We start from the raw sequence: 18371 nt of genomic DNA, 5'->3' as shown, positions 1-18371 counted from the left end.
CACACACTCAAGAAATCTGAGACCAATTTATAAACATAGCTCAGAATTTAATATAATTTTAGACACCAAGATCACCAGAATAGAGTAAGTGCTTTCGAAGCTATGCATATTACAAGAAAGCAGTGAAATACACAAAGCGGTTTTTGATGTATGAGCCTCGAACGAGGTAATGTTATCCTACGGGAGGAAAGACCTATACTTCAAACATATATTTGTAGTCGAAGTTCGTGGGTGCCCTTTGGAGCTAAAGCTGCTTTGGGGCCATGGTCCAAACAACTACCATCAGTTTTAGTTTACCTTCCCTGGTGTGTCCGGGTGCCGAGGTTCTGGTTGGGTTAGTAGCCTTGAGCGCTACACCATTGAAGTCAATGGACACCTGAAAACTAAAGGCTCCAAGGGGGGACTTGGGGACAAGTCTGGCAGATCCCAAAGTAGGTCTCAACTTCTGAGGGTATTCAGAGCAAGGGGGCGCAGTCGGTTGTGGTGAACCCAGGCTGTGGGGCTCGGATTCAGAGGTGTTTGGCCGGCTCGCCACTTGTTTTAGATGCTCTCACAGTTCTCGATCTGACCTGTAGAGGGGAGGAAAACAAGACAGTGGGCCACTCTCAGAGTAAGCCTCCTGGGTCTTGAAGTCCCTAGTCTTGCAGTGGAGAGACGGGACTGGCCTCCTGGAACCATGGTAAACGCTTCCTGGCGTGATGCTCCCTCTGTGGGCCCGATGGCCAGCAAAACGATGTACCAGACATGTGCAGTCAGTGCCTGCAGATGCAGGGGGATGGCTCCTCCACCTCAAGGGAGATGCTAGATTGTTGGCAAAGTGCTGGGCAGTCATCCCAGTGTTGAGGAGGATGAAAACTTTTATACGAGTCAGGTGATTGCAGTTGCCGAGATGCCAGCAGCTAGACAGGGTGTTGTGCCATGCTCTGTGTAGGTCCTCACTTCTTGTGGTGACGGCTCTTTTTTTTCCTTCTGTTCCTAAGTAGAATAATCTGTAACTCTGGTTTCAGGGGGACCCCTAAATACTTAAGTTAGGGGTGTTTAGGCCAGTAGCCAATGGGCTACCTACCCCTGGCGTTTCTGCACCCCCTATATGACCACTTCTGAGAGGAGTGGACATAATCCTGACCCAGTGTTCCTAATTTCATTAAAACCAAGATGGTGAAACCATTTTTCGACTGCTCACTTCAGGTGACCTAACTTCGGGATGTGCCTAGCCTTTAAGTTTGACTATCTAATTTCCCACCTTCACTGGTGCCAAATAGGCCTCAGGGCAGGGGGTGGAGTTCCCCAGGTCTGGGGGTAAGGCAAGGTTGCATTTCAAAGGCAGTAGAGGCTTTGAAGCCTCTGGCCTTGAGATGCTAATCTGTTAGCCATCCTGCTGGAGGAGGTGTGAACACCTTCCCCCGGAGCAGGCATTGTTTCTGACCTCTGAGGGTGGGGTTTCTTCCTTGCATGGGTCAAAAACTCATCTGTGGTGGCAGGCTGGAAGATACCAGTCAGCCAGCACACTATATAACTAGTAGAGTTTCAGGGGACACCTCTAGGGTGCCCTCTGGGTGCATGTCATAATAAATCCAAACCTGGCATCAATATAGATTTATTAAGGCAAGGTGTTTGATACCAAACACCATTACTTTCAGTGAAGCCATCATGTAGTTGGGTAACTCGTTATGACAAGTGCCCAGTACACGTCCTTAAGATGACTTCCTGATCACTGGCAATGTCTAGCAATGGAATGAGGCTGTACAGGGACTCTGTTGATGCAGATGTACCCTCACGTGTAATCTAAGGAAGCCCGCCTTAGGGCTCTATGGCCTGCTGTGGGGTGACTTACAAATAGTACATGCAGCTTCGATGTGCATGGCACACAATGAGTGTGCCATGTCGTGTTTTCGGAATGGCTTTCGCCATTTCACGCTTCCTTGCAATGGCAGTCTGCATGCGATTTTGTATGTGGGTCTCTGATGGCATAATGCATGCTGAAGCGCTTAGGGGACCCTCTTAAGTACCCATGCCCTAGGTACCAGGTGTACCATTCACTCTGAACTTACAGGGGTGCTAAAGGCCTTGCCAATTGTGGTACTATTAGACAGTTACTTTGTTTTAAGGGAAAGAGCTGTTCGAGCCATGTGAGCTGTAGATCACCTGCTTTACATAAGCCTGCCATCTAGTGTTGGGTCCAGATGCTTGCACTTTGTTTTTCTTCGAAGAAGTCTTTTCAAGTCAAGAGGTAGTTGACTCCTCCTTTCGGTGATAGTGCACATGGGCATCAACTACATTGTTAGATTTTTTTTTTCTGCTATGTGGTTCGGACGTGAATCGCTCCGCCCTGGTTCAACATAGTTTCTCGGGGTTCCCCGTAGCGTGCAATCCACTACCCTCAGCGGTATTGTTTATCAATCGCGTTTCCCCTATTCGGTGTATCATTTCCATTCAAAGTTTTCGATCGGAAGATTCGTGGAGGGCCGTTGGGCCTCCGTGCGTCGCAGTTGATGGAACGGACCCGATTTAAATTCTGCCCCGGGTGCCGCTCTAACTATCCGCTCACCGACTTGCACGAAGTGTGCAAATGTCTGTCCCCGGAACACGACGAACAGGACTGTGATCCATGCCGATCATTTCGATCTAAGAAGACGCTCTGTGATTGTTGGGTTCAACGTCACGAAATGCATCAACAAAGCAACATTTTCGGAGAAGATTGTGACCAGGAAGAATTCCACGCACAAGGAGCCGGAGAAAAGGAAGAACACATCTCTGTGTCCGAAGCCAACTCCGATACGGAAGAGCAAGTAACACCAGGTCAACATACGGTGAGTACTGATACTCCCCTACCCCAATACTTACCGAAGAAAAAGGCTCTGGTCCTTAATCTGCCCTCGGGCCAAGGTCGGCACAGAGAAAAAGTTTCGAACCCTCCGACTCGGCACCGAAACATAGAGCAAAGTCTTTGGCATCTAAATTCATGCATGTACTCGTGACCATCCCTTTGGCACCGAAAACTAAATCTTCGGATCCGAAACCTTAGGAGCCGAAACCTGCAACAATTCTGGCACCAGAAACTAAACTGCCTCCTCTTCCATCCAAAGAGCCTTGTTTTGACTTTCAACCTACTAACACGGACCCGAAACAAAAGAAACTGGCCATCAATCCAGACAATGGACATATTCATGTGAAATTACCAACTAACAGGAAACTAGAATTACTAAAGGACTATCACATTCCACTTAAAAGAAAGAATGTGGGTACTAATACTTCTTCTCCTCCTATTACACCTCCTTCACCCATTGATCCAAATTTATTGATTACACCCACAAATTCTCCACAACAGCAGTCCCCTGATCACCAAGATGATGGGGATGGTGATATACCTCAGGACATTATTCCTGATACATGGGAGGATTACAATACAGATCCTAATACTGATAACAAACTCGATCTATACCCTTCCAAACCCTCCCCACCAAATGACAATATAGGATACATAGAGCTACTCAATAGGGCTGCTGAGTATCAATGGGCCCATCTTCATAAGGAGGCTCTTGAAGAAGATTTTTATCTTTGAGTCTTTAAGTTCCTCTCAAAGAGCAACACAAACACTACCTATGCTCAAGGGAATGCTTAAACATGCAGACAAGATTTTTGAAGACCCTGTACGTGCAAGGATTGTCACACCCAGAGTAGACAAGAAGTATTCTGACACCTACTTACCCTATACACATCAAGGGCCAAGTTCCATTAGACTCCATGGTAGTCTCTAACATTCGCAAAAGAGCAAACTCACAGAACACAGGATATGCCCCTCCTCCTGATAAGGAATCCAAACTCATAGATGCCTCTGGCAAAAGAGTAGCTGTGCAAGCAGCCAATCACTGTTGAATTAGAAATACCCAAGCTCTTTTAGCTCGCTATGACTGGGCTCATTATGACAGGCTATAAAAAATTAATAACATTTTTACCAGATGAAAATAGGAGTAAAGCTAGTGACCTAATTTAAGAAGGGAAATAAATTTCCAACACATCCATTAGGTGCGCTTTAGACGCTGCTGATACCTCAGCTCGTGCAGTGAAGACTAGCGTTCTGTTACGGAGACACGCTTGGCTCAGAATTCCTGGGTTTAAACCCGAGGTCCAAGCCTCTATTTGAAATCAGCCCTTTGATAATGAGCACCTCTTCAGGATTACCGTAGATACTTAGAGGGTTCTTCCGAGCACTCCAAATAATTTTCCAAGATCAACAGTTCTCCAGTTTTTATATTACAGTTGGCAATGTCCAAGTTTAATTTTCTTCAGTAAATCAATATCCAGTTCACATAGAAAGCGCAGCCAACACGTGTTTCATCTAGTCAGTACATTGACTTTAAGACTTCTTCAGGGCTGCAACCCAAATAACAGAAATTAAAATAGAGTACAACCAACATTAAGATACCATAGCATAGTGTAGTATCTATAACTACTTATCTAAAATTAAGGGATACACCCTCACACCACCCAGTGTCATTAGAAAGGAGTAACACAGTATAAGAAAGAAGCAACCACGACCAAGTTCCGACTATAATCACCAAAAGTCTGTGCAAAGACGTAAAACCAAAAATTGCCATTCTAATTAAAGTTATCATGTAAGATTAGTAAAACACAAAAGTATGGAGGCTACAACCACCTACCATCCTTATTGTACTCCTCCGTACTAAATATTATATACTTGATAATCCATATAAATCAACGATTCTTCAGTCACCATGAGATCTAGGAGTAATAACAAACCAAAAGTTCCATGTCTTAGTTTACTAAAATATTTCATGACAATTAACCTTATCCTAGATCTAACAGCATATGTTGCCCGCCAACTTCATCAAGGCGCCTAAAAAGCAACTCACCTAATTAGTAGGTATTTCCACTTCATAGATCTCTGTATTCCCCAAAATTCGTATCACCGCTAATTCTTATTCAATAACTAAGCCACGTGTTTTTGTTCTGAAAGTAAATAAAATTGCACGTAAGCAACATGACTAATATCGATGTATACCCCCTTTAGGCACCCTCTGGTTCCGGAGCTCATCTAGTTATCCCTCTATCGATCCACAGTAAATTCCGGCGTTCAGCACGGTCGCCATATTGGAGTGGCATTTTATACTAACAAAACATGAGCGCCATCTTGTAGTAGTAGATTGCGGTGTTCAGTATAGTCTCCATATTGGAGTGGTATTTAGCCAACAAATCATGGGTGCCATCTTATAGTAATAGAATTCAGCGTCCAAAAGATCTCCATATTAAAGTAAATAATAACGAGTATAGTTTGAACATAATAAAGTATGGGCGCCATCTTATAGTAGATAAAGCGCAAAACTCCCGAACCAATATCAGATAGGGTCGTAATACCAACAAATCATCCAATTAGTCTCTCCTCAAACCTAAACTTAATAGACTAATCGTAACCATGTTATGCTCGATCGTAAGAGTATGACGCGTATATACATTAAAGCATACTATAATCATCAAGCCATCATATTATTGTAAAAGACAAACAGAATATCCAAAATTCAGAGAATATCTAAGTTCTATTTTACAGTTTGAAAATAGGTCGTTTCGTACATCAAAAGTAGTACGCAAAAGTTAACAGTAAACGTACCCAAGTATAGACGCCATCTTATAGTGGCTGCTATACTAATATTTCTACTTGGGTTGATCATTCACTCATAATAGTATAATCATACTATTAACAATATTGTCACATTAAGAAAGTCTCCTTACCAGTGGGTAACTCGAGGGGCAGCATATTCATCTCGCACTATTAATTACTATTTCTAGGTATAATAATATTTCTCAAATCCACCTCTATAATATCAGGTGACCACTAAATTCCTATTAATCTCTGTATGAAGATGCCTAAAATAGATCTCCACAGGGATTCAGTGAACATTGTAACAATCACTCTTATCTGAAATAGGTTGTGCCTCCAATAATTAAAAATATAATATGTTAAGTAAAATATTACTTATAAAGAGCCAGGATGGGAGAAAAAGAAGAAAATGCAGAGGAAGGAGAATCTATGTAAATAAAAAACATTCATACATTGATTCAAGTCATAGTAATAATCATTACTAAACAGCAGGAAATGCACCACTCAGGTCCATCACTATGGTATATATATTATACATTACAGAAGTCCCAATTCGACATTAGTCTCATACAATGTGTAATGTTACAGATTGAATTATATTCAGTCTTGACCTAGATAATATTCAAATTCATGATCCACATTTAAACCTCTCTCCACGGCTTTTAACTTCATTAACCACAGGACCTCACGTCTCCGCAGTTGCAGTTGTCTGTTACCCCCTCTGGGGTCCTGTTTAATATTATCAATGCCATGAAAGCTAAAAACATGTTGATCTCTCTTTTCATTATTTCTAACTACATGTGACGCAATTGGGTAGCGAGTATCACCATTTTTAAGCGCTCTAAAGTGCTCCATCAGTCTATCCCTCAATCTTCTAATAGTGCTGCCAACATAAATCATACTGCAGGAGCACACTATAACATACACCACATATGTTGTATCACAATTTATAAACGTATCAATAGTGTAATCTCCTGAGTCATTATAATTAAAAGTATTTACTTTACCTCCTGCTCATCTGCATGAGCTACATTTCCCACATTTATGAAAGCCCTTAAGTCTGTTCTTAAGCCAAATTCCACTCTCTTGTTTCCTCAGGTAACTGGGGCTAATCAGATTGGCCAATGTAGTGTCTCTTTTGAATGTTATAGCTGGTATATTATTAAGAAAAGGTAACAGGTCACTGTCCATTTGAAGTAAATGCCAATGTCTATTAAAGATAGTGTAAAGCTTGGCACTCTCCGTATTATAATTTGTAATCATCCGTACCGTCTCTACCCCTTGTATTCCATCATGTTGTCGTTTGCATAAGGTTTTACCATGTTTCAGCTTCCTTGCTCTAGCTTTAGCTTTCTTGATTATTTCTTCATCATAACCACAATTGATAAACCTGAGGGACAAATCCTTCAAATTGTACTCAAAATCCTTCTCATTTGTACAATTACGTCTTGCCCTAGTCATTTCACCGCATGGTTTAGCATTTATCTGACTGCTGGGATGGCAGCTACTAGCATGCAAAACTGCATTGCAGCTAGTGGGTTTCCTGAACATCCTACTACCAAACTTGTCTCCATCAACAAACAATTCAATATCCAAAAATGTAATGTGGTCATTATCATAATGTGTAGTAAACTTCAGGTTAAGATTATTCTCATTCAAGTAAGAAAAAAAAACTTTAAGCTCATCCACCGATCCCGTCCATATCAATAGGCAGTCGTCAATAAAACGTCCCCAATAATGTATATATTGTACCCATCTTTGTCCACCATGGCCCCAGATTCGCTCTGCCTCGAACCACCCCACGAAAAGGTTGTCAAAAGACGGAGCGAATCTTTATCCCATAGCAGTCCCCAGGTGCTGTCTAAACCAGTGCCCGTCAAACAAAAAGACATTATTTTTTAACACTATTTCTGTCATTTCAGAATCATCTGAGTATGTTCATAATATTCAGCCGGTCTACGACTTAAAAAGTAATCCAGTGCGTGTATCCCTTGTTCATGTTCAATATTTGTATATAGCGACACAACGTCTAGTGTTGCCATTATCATATCATCTTCCCATACCATATCATTTATAATGTTAAGTACATGCTTTGTATCTTCAATGAAGGAAGGTAAATTGGGAACATGTAGTCTGAGAAAGTTATCCACATATTGGGACAAACGCTCCGTTGGCCCACCAATACCCGAAACAATGGGCCTCCCCGGGGGCCTGTCCAAACACTTATGCACTTTATGCAGTGTATACATACAAGGTGCTCTCGGTGTCGTTATCAGCAAATACATGTATTCATCATAATCTAATAGAGAAAGGTCATACCAATATTTAAGTTGCTGATTAATATCCTTAGTAAGGGCTCCTAGAGGGTTAGTGGACAATCTTTCATAGTACTGTGTATTATTCAGTTGCGAGTATACTTCATCTTTGTAAGAAGGTGTATCCTGAACAACAATATTACCACCTTTATCCGCTCTACGGATGATTATATTCTTGTTGTTACTAAGTTCACTCAGGGCTACCCTTTCATCACTCGTAAGATTATCCGCCTTCACCCTCATCCGTTTCGGATGTTTCTTATCAATCAATCTATCAATCTCCACATTAACTGCCTTGTAAAAAGCATCAATAGTGCTACTAGTTGCTAATTGTGGTGACCATTTAACTTTCAGCCCACTACCCTCACTTTGAAAGCGATCAATTTCAGATTCATCAAGCAGTTTTGAAATTGTCACTGGGTCATCTTCCTTTTCTGTAAGGGAGAGCAGTAGCTGAGTTTCTTTAAGTTCTTGAATCGTAAAATTGCCCACAGGTTTTATTTTTGCATGTTTGACTTTCTCAGGTACATTAGCAAAAAACTTTGTAAGTTTAAGTCTTCGCACAAATTTATACAAATCAATCTTTGCCATAAACCAATCAGATTTAATTAACGAGCAAAACCCCATTCCTTTCTTAAGCAGAATAATCATATCATCAGATAACTCACATGATGACAGATTTATAATCTCAATATCTCTCACACTTGAATCATTTTCTGTGGTTATTGTTTCCAAGACCTCAGTCTCATTCCCACTCTTACTCCTTGCTCTCCTCCTTCCTCTCCTCCCTCTCCTGGTCTTTTTACATTGAAATCTCGGTTCCTGTTCTTCGTATCCCGATTCCCTCTCCTCAGTCTCCAAACTTCCTCTAAAAAAAGTATTTTCTGGGGTCGGGAGCAAAGTAGGTTCAGGTACATCCTCATTCTCGCTGCTGGATAAGTTACTTGAGGATGCCTCAGCGTCACTACTAGAAGGGACACCAACTTTGTGTTTAAGAACATGTGCTTTCTTCATTAAGTAATAAAAAATTTTGGCAAATGTATATACACGACCAGAATGGTAATCATTCTCGTCGCGTCTTAATTTTCTGGCCTTTCTCTTTTTTATGTCCGTCTGTAATTCATTAAGTTTCTCATCTAATACATTATAGTTCTTAATCGTAGCTTCAGGGGAGTTGAGCTCTTTCATTTCATCCTCAACCTTTTGTATTTCTACAGCAGTTTAGCTCTCTTCCTTTCAGCATTCTCAATAAGAATATTAATAAGGTTCCTAGAGCTAGCATTTAGCTCTTTCTCCCAGTTTACATATAAGTCAGGTTCCAAATCTTCATACGTTGGTATAATTTGGGATCTGAGTCCACGTGGTATCCTATTAAGCGCTAAGTACTGTTTCAGTGTGGCGGCATCCCACCATTTATTAAGTTCTGTTCTTTTAAGTTATTCTAGTCTGATGAACTTAGCCCTCAGACCCTCTTTCTTATTACTGTCTGTAGGAGTTCCTACGGCTGCTCCTATAGTGTCACCCGCAGCCAAATTACTAAACAGTAACTCTGCCTCTTTATCTCTGTTCATGTTAATCTACGCGGCTGCTCTCAAACTACAAACAATGACTAAATAAGGGTAACAGTTACCCTTATTTAGTCACTACAGTAGATACCTCTTTAGAGAAAATGAAGAAAGATATAAAAGTCACAAAATCCATGGGGGCTTTGCAGCTTCCTTCCAATCAGGGATCCATTCGCTGCTCCTTTTAGAGGTGGGGGGGGGGGGGGGGGGGGAGAGACTCAAAGTACATATCAGAAAATCCCTCCTCCTCTTAAAAAGGCAATAATCAGTCGCCCTCTTCAAGAGGTTTCTTTAGAGGTAATAATGGCAAGGGAAGAGGTAGAGGCATCTCAACACCTACTTCCCCTGCAAGCAACAAACAGTGACTTCCTTGCTCTACTCCCAATCATTCCACTCCTGTCGGGGGATGTCTCTCCCAATTTCAATCCGTCTGGAATACAATAACCTCAGACAGATGGGTTCTACAAATTATCCAATATTGTTATTGGTGGGAACTTACCGCCACTCCCCCAAACATTCCTCCAAGGTCACTCATGTCCCAAGAGCATCTCAACCTTCTCAAACAAGAAGTTCTCTCTTTATTGGAAAGAGGAGCTATAGAACTAGTCCCACCTGAGTATCAAGGGGCCGGCGTATACTCCCTATTCTTTCTAATACCCAAAAAGGACGTCTCTCTCAGGCCTGAGAGACCTAAATCTGTACATCCAATCAGACCATTTTCACATGCTCCCAATTCTTCAGCAAGGCGAATTTCTTATCTACTTTAGACTTAAAGGATGCCTACTTCCATATTCCAATACAACCCGCTCATCACAAACACCTCAGGTTTGTGGTAGCAGGACAACATTACCAGTTGTAAGTGCTTCCATTCGGAGTCACTACTGCTCCCAGAGTATTCACCATTTGCGTAGACAACTCATTCATGCCTTCACATACTTAGACAACTGGCTTATCAAAGACAGCTCACAAGCAAATTGTCTCCAACACACTCACAGAACAGTACAGCTGCTACACGATCTTGGATTCACTGTAAACCTGTCCAAGTCCCATCTCCAACCCTCTAACAGGCAAACATATTCAGGAGCCAATCTCAATACACAAAAAGCTCTAGCCGGTCCCAATCCAGCCAGAATCCGCAACATTCAGTCTCTAATTTCTCAGTTCCAGCCTCACCACTCATTGCCAGCTCGGGTATTCATGCAGGTACTGGAAAGGATGGCGTCTTGCATCTTAATAGTTCCCTGTGCAAGACTTCAAATGCGTCTCCTTCAGGAATGTTTAGCACATCAGTGGAATCAGTCTCAGGGTCAGTTATCAGGTCTACTGTTGGTGGACGGCCACACTCATCACTCTCTGCAGTGGTGGAATCCACAAAACCTTTCCAAGGGGCGGCCCTTCATCAACCCGGTTCCACCGACATTGCTAACAGCAGACGCATCGCTCATCTACAAACTCACACACTTCAGGGCATGTGGAGTCAACAGTAAAAGCAGCTCCACATTAATCACCTAGAGCAACTAGTAGTATTTCTAGTGCTCAAAGCCTTACAAGTTCACTTTGTAGGCAAAGCTGCCAGTTAAGTACAGACAACATGACAGCCATGTATTATATTCAAAAACAAGGGGGACACATTCTCTCCAGCTGTCACAACTTGCACAGGACATTTGGAGGTGGGCCATGTGTCACAAAATCTATCTCCTTGCAGAACACCTTCTGGGAGTAGACAATCAAATGGCAGAACTGCTCATCAGGTAGAGACAACAGATTCATGAGTGGGAACTCCGCCCTCAAGTTCTCCTCCCCTCTTTCAGATGTGGGGCTTCTCAGACGTAGATCTGTTCACCACGCATCAAAACACAAAATACCCAAGCTTCGCCTCCAGGTGTCCACACCCATTGTCCAAGGGCAATGCACTATGGATCAACTGGTCAGGGATATTTGCCTACGCTATTCCGCCTCTCCCACTCATTCCACTAGTGGTTTGGAAGCTCAGGCAAGCATCTCTCACGCTAATCCTAATAGCTCCCACATGGGCCCGTCAACCTTGGTTCACCACCCTGTTGGAGCTCTTAGTAGTTACTTATCAAAAACTATACCTCACATCCAATCACCTCCCATGGAGTCGTGGGGAGATAAAACACTCAGATCCCAGACAACTTAACCTAGCGCTCTGTTATCTGAAGTCATAGAGTTTGACTATCTCAATCTTCTGCCAGATTGTAGGAACATTATTAAAGAGGCTAGGCGTCCAACTATAAGAGCTTGCTATGCAGCAAAATGGAAGCAGTTTGTTATTTACTGTGAAAACAACAATATCAACCCGCTTGATGCTTCAGTTCAAAACATAATTTGCTATTTACTGCATTTACCATGCTAAAATTAAGCGTACACATCCAAACGCTTACATCTCGCTGCAATAGCTGCATACCTTCGAAACAGACCACATCTGTCTCTTTTCAGAGTGCCTGTTATTAAGGCATGTATGGAAGGACTCAAAAGAGTTATTCCCGCAAGACTTCCACCTGCCCCAGTGTGGAATCTTAATATTATTCTCACCAGATTGATGGGTCCACCCTTTGAGCCATTGCATACATGTGAATTAAAACTTCTCACTTGGAAAGTGGCTTTCCTCATTGCTATTACATCACTTAAGAGAGTGGGTGAGCTTCAGGCACTAACCATAAAAGAACCATTTTTACAAATACACCTTAACAAAGTAGTTCTTCGTACTAACCCTAAATTCATACCAAAAGTAGTATCTGCATTCCACATCAACCAATCTTTTGAGTTGCCTGTGTTCTTTCTTTAACCAGATTCAGTAGCAGAACGAGCATTACAAACATCAGATGTGAAAAGAGCATTACTTTATTACATAGAAATAACAAAAAACTTTTCTTAAGATTAAACAACTCCGTGTTGCTTTTGCTCCACCACATAAAAGCAGTTCCATTTCAAAATCAGTTATTGTAAGGTGAACAGTCAAATGTATTCAGACATGCTATGCAAAAGCAAAAAGAACTTCAAATTTCCCTAAGAGCGCATTCCACTCGCAAACTGGGGGCTTCTATTGCTTTCTTGGGAAACATCCCCATAGCTGACATCTGCAAAGCGCAACATGTTCTACGCCTCACACATTTACAAAATACATCTACACAATAAATAGTCGTAATTTAATTTATTGTGTAGATCTGTTAACAAGACAGCAACCTAATGTAGGCCAGGCAGTTCTACGTACACTGTTTCAAACCACTGCAACAGCTACAGGTTAGCCACGGCTTTCTGAAGATTACTGCTGTATAGTCTATGTAAAGTATATGATCTACAGCTCATATGCCTCAAACGAAAAATGCTACTTCCCCAGTATGCATCTGTTCCTTGGCATGTAGAGCTGCAGATTCACAAGCGCCCACCCACCTCCCCGGGTACCTATCTATACATGTTGTAGTAATATCTTACTTAAATACATACACATGGACATATTTAGTCTACTCTTACTAACTCCATTCTTACCCTCTGCTGGAAAACAATCTAACAATGGAGTCGATGCCCATGCGCACTATCACCGAAAGGAGGAGTCACCTACCTTGTCACTGGAAAAGACTTCTTCGAAGAAAAACAAAGTGCAAGCATCCAGACCCAACGCTAGACGGCGGGCTTATGCAAAGCTTGTGAATCTACAGCTCTACATGCCAAGAACAGATGCATACTGGGGAAGTAGCATTTTCCATTGTGTCCCTGTGCTGTGAACAGAAGGTCTGCCAGCTGAATCTTGGAGTCTCTGCTTTGGCTGGGCCATGGTGATAGCTTCTTCACGAGCCAGGCACAGCAGGCAGAGTCCCTCTCCCTTGCTAGCCACCAGGTTTAAGCAGGTGCAGTCCACACAGGTGCAGACTCTCTTTGTCAGTTTTGCGATGTAGTCAAGATCTGAGTTATGGGTGCCGGTGGTGCCCTATTTATGTTCAGTAAGTGCCCTCTGGGTAGACGCAGTCAGTAGCCAATGGACTACTAGGTTCCTCCCTCCTGATGACCACTTCCTGGGAAGTGTTTCATCTGACTATCCCAAGATGCACCATTCCGCCCACTCCCAACATGGCAGAACCCTTCACTTGGCTTCGAGAGCTCCCTAGAACCAACCCAGAGGTGTGGCTACTATTTACACACCCCTGAAAAACCGGTTTGTTAACAGGTGTCTCCTCTCCTTCCTGGGTTCTAGCTAGTTTGTTAAAAAAGTGGGCTCTGCCCACTCGTTCAGCTCCCCCCCCCCCAAATGAGTGTTCACCATTTGCTCGTCAAAAGCAGCTTCAGCTTTGATTTGAAGCTTGCCCTTAGGGCCAACACCTGTGTGGTCTTGCAGGAGGGAGGAAACACAAGTTGCAAACTGTAACTTGTTACAATAATTTCGACTTGACAATCAAGTCGGGCTTAGTGTTACAAGTTGTTTGACACCATAGCGTATCAACTTTGGTTGCACCATGCAGTAGTTAGCACAGCTGAGGGGTCAGCTTGTAACCCTGTGCTCGCCAATGGGGTGACCAAGCCTTTCCAAAGTAAAGTTTTGTGTTTTTACTGCCACAGCAAGTAAAATACATGATCTGGCCATAAAATATGCTGTAGCCTGCCTTCACGCTCGGTAGGCCTACCATAAGGGTAACTTACATATTTTTCAAGGGGACATTTGACTTTTCCATGGCTTTAAATGTCATCATCGGTCCAGGAGTTGGAAACTGCTCTTCCATTCTGCAATGGTGCACTGGGAGACTGTTTCACTTTTGTCACACCCAGGGTGGCACGACCAGTGCTGAAATCACTGAGGTGACTCTCTAACTTACAGTCCCCGAGTACCCAGGGTACTACATATTAGGAACTTTCAGGTAAGTTAGCCTATACCAATTGGGTATAGCCAATGTAACATACACTTTTTGGGGTCAGGGCACTGACCCTGAGGTCTGGTTAGCCGACTCCAGTGCACTCTGAGTTGAAAATCCAACAGCATCAGTCAAAAAACATGGTTGACCATACAACAAGAGACATTTCCTTACAGCAAGCATAAGAAAGTGAACCTGTTGTTGACACCATTGTGAGGTGCGGGTCGTCAAGGTGTGAAACGCACTCCCACAAGGTCACCTGTCTCGGAACCAAATTCCAAAGGTGGTCCCAATTTGCTGAGAGTTCTCCAGTTGGCCATCAACCCCATAGCAGATCAAGACCTTCTAAGAGACCGTGCTGCAAATTTTTACAGCGCTCCCTGTTCTCTTTGGTATGTCTTTGCGCATCAAAGAACTGGAGGGGCCCGGTATTATTTGATCCCTTAGAACTTGTTACTGAGTCCCTACCTGTGCAGACATTCGCCCCAGCCCTGAGATGCACTTCAGTTTCCACTTGGCAGACACCACCTATGCCGGTGGATGATCTGGTGCTAACACCCATTTAGGATGCTGAGCCGACTTCGGATTGAGCTTGACTGATATAGTCAACATGTTGTCATGCATCCTGACTCTAACCTAGTGCCTCTACAGTTTCGTAGCTACCAGCAAAGACTCCATTATCTTTTCGTTTCTGACACCTGTGGCTTTGCAGGGTATACCTCATAATATTGAAGATGATGGTGAAGGGAATTGCTCGCTCCCTCCACATTATTTTGATCATCAATGAGCTTTATACCTCTCCGGAGAAAGAGCTTTGCTCACCACATGGGCCACTAATGAAAGAAAGTACCTAATTTGCAGTGGGTATTCGGAGGTTAGCCATCCAAAGTACTAGAATTGCAATTGCCCTTCATTGAGAGTAAAACAAATGTTTACAATCTGAGCCCTTGCTCACAGTTATGACACCCTCTCCGATATTTTGGTGGCTACCTAATAGAAATTGTCTGTTCGAGGCATGTGGGGCTATAGATGTACATGCTGTGCATAATCTTGCCATCTAGTGTTGGGCTCGGATGTGTGCAAGTTTTTTTTCTTTTAACAAAGTTTTTCGAGTCACAAGATATTGTGATTTCTCCTCTTGATGGTAATCTGCATGGTCATCAGTCCCATTGTTAGATTGTTTTCTTCCAACATCGGGTCAGACATGTGTACCGGTTTGACACCCTTATGGTTCACTCTTATTGGTTTACACAGTTCCTACCTCCAACAGTATTGTTATTGATGGTGTTCCTATTTCACTTCCATTCACTTTGACGACTCCTGAATCGACTGGTTGGATTTTCAATAGCCCTCGTTCCACATAGGCATTCACCCTATGGAGCCTTTTTCTGTCCTTAGGCCTATTTCCCCTACCATGTTCACATGGTGATGGAACAAATGCCTTTCTGTTACTGTTCTCAGCGTCATGCAAAATACCATCAGGTCTGCAATCTGTGTCACTCCCCCAAGCACAACGAAGCTGATTGTGACGCTTGCCGCACCTTCCATTTAAAGAAAACCGTTTGTTTGCGTCAGTCAAACTCGACGACTCAAAATGTCACGGAGGAGCAGAGATGACACAATGGTCCTTTTGGGCACCGAGGATATCGAGGGGGAATACCATGCACAAGCGTATGCTGTGGAAAAAGCACCAGCACCAGAACCCCTCAGCTCTCACCTAGCCCAGATCATTTGAAAATGGGCTCTCTATCACAAAATCCACCTCTAAGCAAAATACTTGCCGGGAATGGACAACTTTGCTGACCTCCTCAGCAGGATGTGGCAACAAGTCCACGAGTGGGAACTCTACCCACAAGTCCTCCACCACTTCTTTTAGCATTGGTGACTATCAGAGATGGACCTGTTTTCCACAGCAGAAAATGCCAAATTCACAAACTTCGCCACCAGGTTTCCACAGTCCAGGGGAAATGTTATGTTATGTTATGTTATGTTATGCGATTTTATTAGGCGCACAGATGCTTCAGCAAAGGAGCGTCCTGGCGCCCGACAAGGTAGCAGCACAACACAACGAAAACAACAAACAGAGAAATTTAAAACTAAGGGAATAAAAAGGTTTTCACCGCACGGCGAAAGGAAAGCAGATCCCTAAGGGCGCGAATCGCCGGGGGAAGGGAGTTCCAAAGCACCGCCGCACGGACTTGGAAAGAGCGTCCGCCAGCTCTGCTCCGCTTAAAACGGGGAACAACAGCCAGTTCTAGGTCAGCAGATCTTAAAGCTCGCGCTGGGATGTAATGCACCAGGACTTTGGAAAGAATCATGGCTGGAGACCCCTTGAGTATTTTATAGGCAACACAGAGGACCTTAAACTGAATCCGCTGAGCCACCGGGAGCCAGTGCAACGAGCGCAGGGTACTGGAAGTGGGGCACGATCTAGGTAATCCTACCACCGATCTCGCTGCGGCATTCTGGATCCGCTGCAGGCGTCCAATTTCTGCCTGGTTCAGGCCTGCTAATAGGGAGCTCGCGTAATCCAGCCTAGAGATGACAGTGGCTTGGATCATGAGCTGCCTAGTGGCAGCATCAAAAAACTTAAGCACAGGACGGAGCCCCCGCAAGATGCCGAAGCAACAGGCCGCCGTACGTTTGGTATGACATACAAACGTAAGGGAAGGGTCCAACCAGACCCCGAGGTTTTTAAGCTCAGGGACTGGGGTGGGTGTAGGACCCAAATCCCCTGGCCACCATCTCTCTCCCCAAAGTTCCGGTTGTCTGCCAAAAATCATGACTTCGGTCTTACTGGCGTTCAGCTGGAGACAGTTGGACGTCATCCAGCCGGCGACCGCCCGCAGTCCTTGTTGGAATCTGGGTGCATCCACATCGGCATCCCCGCTGATCGTGACCGCTAGCTGGGTATCATCGGCGTATGACACCATTGTCATACCCCATTGCCGGACAACCTCAGCCAGCGGCCTTACGTATAGGTTAAACAACGTAGGACTCAGCGAGGAGCCTTGGGGGACCCCCAGACCCAACGGATGGTAGTTGGACTGAAACGGTGGGACGGTCACGCTAAAGGCCCGATTGGCTAAAAAAGACCGGAGCCATTGGAGAGCGATGCCGGTGACACCAGCCTCCTCTAAACGACGCAGAAGGATGGGGTGCGATACGGTGTCAAAGGCGGCGCTCAGATCTAATAACACCAGCGCCGCCGTTTGACCCGCACGGAGCGCAAATGCTCCACCATATACAGTAGAGCCGTCTCCGTGCTATGACCGGCCCGAAACCCATTCTGCGTCATATCAAGGATATCAGCTTAGTGTAGATGTTCCGAGAGGACCGCGTTAACATGCGCCTCAGTCACCTTGGCAGGCCACGGCAGGAGTGAAATTGGCCGATAGCTTTCGGGCTTGCTACCATCCAAGTTAGGTTTCTTGAGAATAGGCCGAACCATGGCCTGTTTCCACTTGTGTGGAACTACGCCGGATGTAAGCGACGTATTGATCAAAGAGCATAGCGGTGAGATGTCATGCACAGCCAAGTCTTTAAACACAGCCGGACAAAGCGGATCCGCTGGGGACCCCGACTTCACTTGGTGAGCCAGTTTACCAAGGCTTTCAGATGTTAAGTTCGGAAATGAGTGCAGCTCCTCAGATGTCAAAGATTTAATAGGGACGTCTGCAGATGGGATAGCCGACGGAAAAGCCCGATAGATCGCATTGACCTTTTCCAAGAAGAAATCCGCCAATATTTCACAGTGCTCAGCAGAGCTCTGGTAGGTTGCAGTCACCTTTTTGGCGGTAAGATCTTTCAACACCTTGAAAATGGCCTTGGAGGGGTTAGAGCTAGTCCGAAATTGTAAGGCATAGAAGGCAGCGCGGGTTCTGCACACTGCCCGATGATAGAGTTTCACAGTGGCCAGATACAAAACCTTTTTCTCGGTGTTATAGGTTTTGCGCCATGCCCGCTCAGCACGCCTACAAGTGGTCTTAAGCGCCCGTAGCGAATCATC

General features: G+C 44.1%; 1 protein-coding gene across 3 annotated transcripts in view; it reads left to right on the top strand.

Moving 5' to 3' along the window:
• Nucleotides 1-18371, top strand: part of ASAP1 (ArfGAP with SH3 domain, ankyrin repeat and PH domain 1) — a 1926573-nt gene that overhangs the window by 1321618 nt on the left and 586584 nt on the right. The window lies entirely within an intron of this gene.

The sequence above is a fragment of the Lissotriton vulgaris genome, chromosome 4_1 (assembly GCF_964263255.1).
Source record: "Lissotriton vulgaris chromosome 4_1, aLisVul1.2, whole genome shotgun sequence".
Lineage (NCBI taxonomy): Eukaryota > Metazoa > Chordata > Amphibia > Caudata > Salamandridae > Lissotriton > Lissotriton vulgaris.
This window is presented reverse-complemented; position numbering and strand designations above follow the sequence as displayed.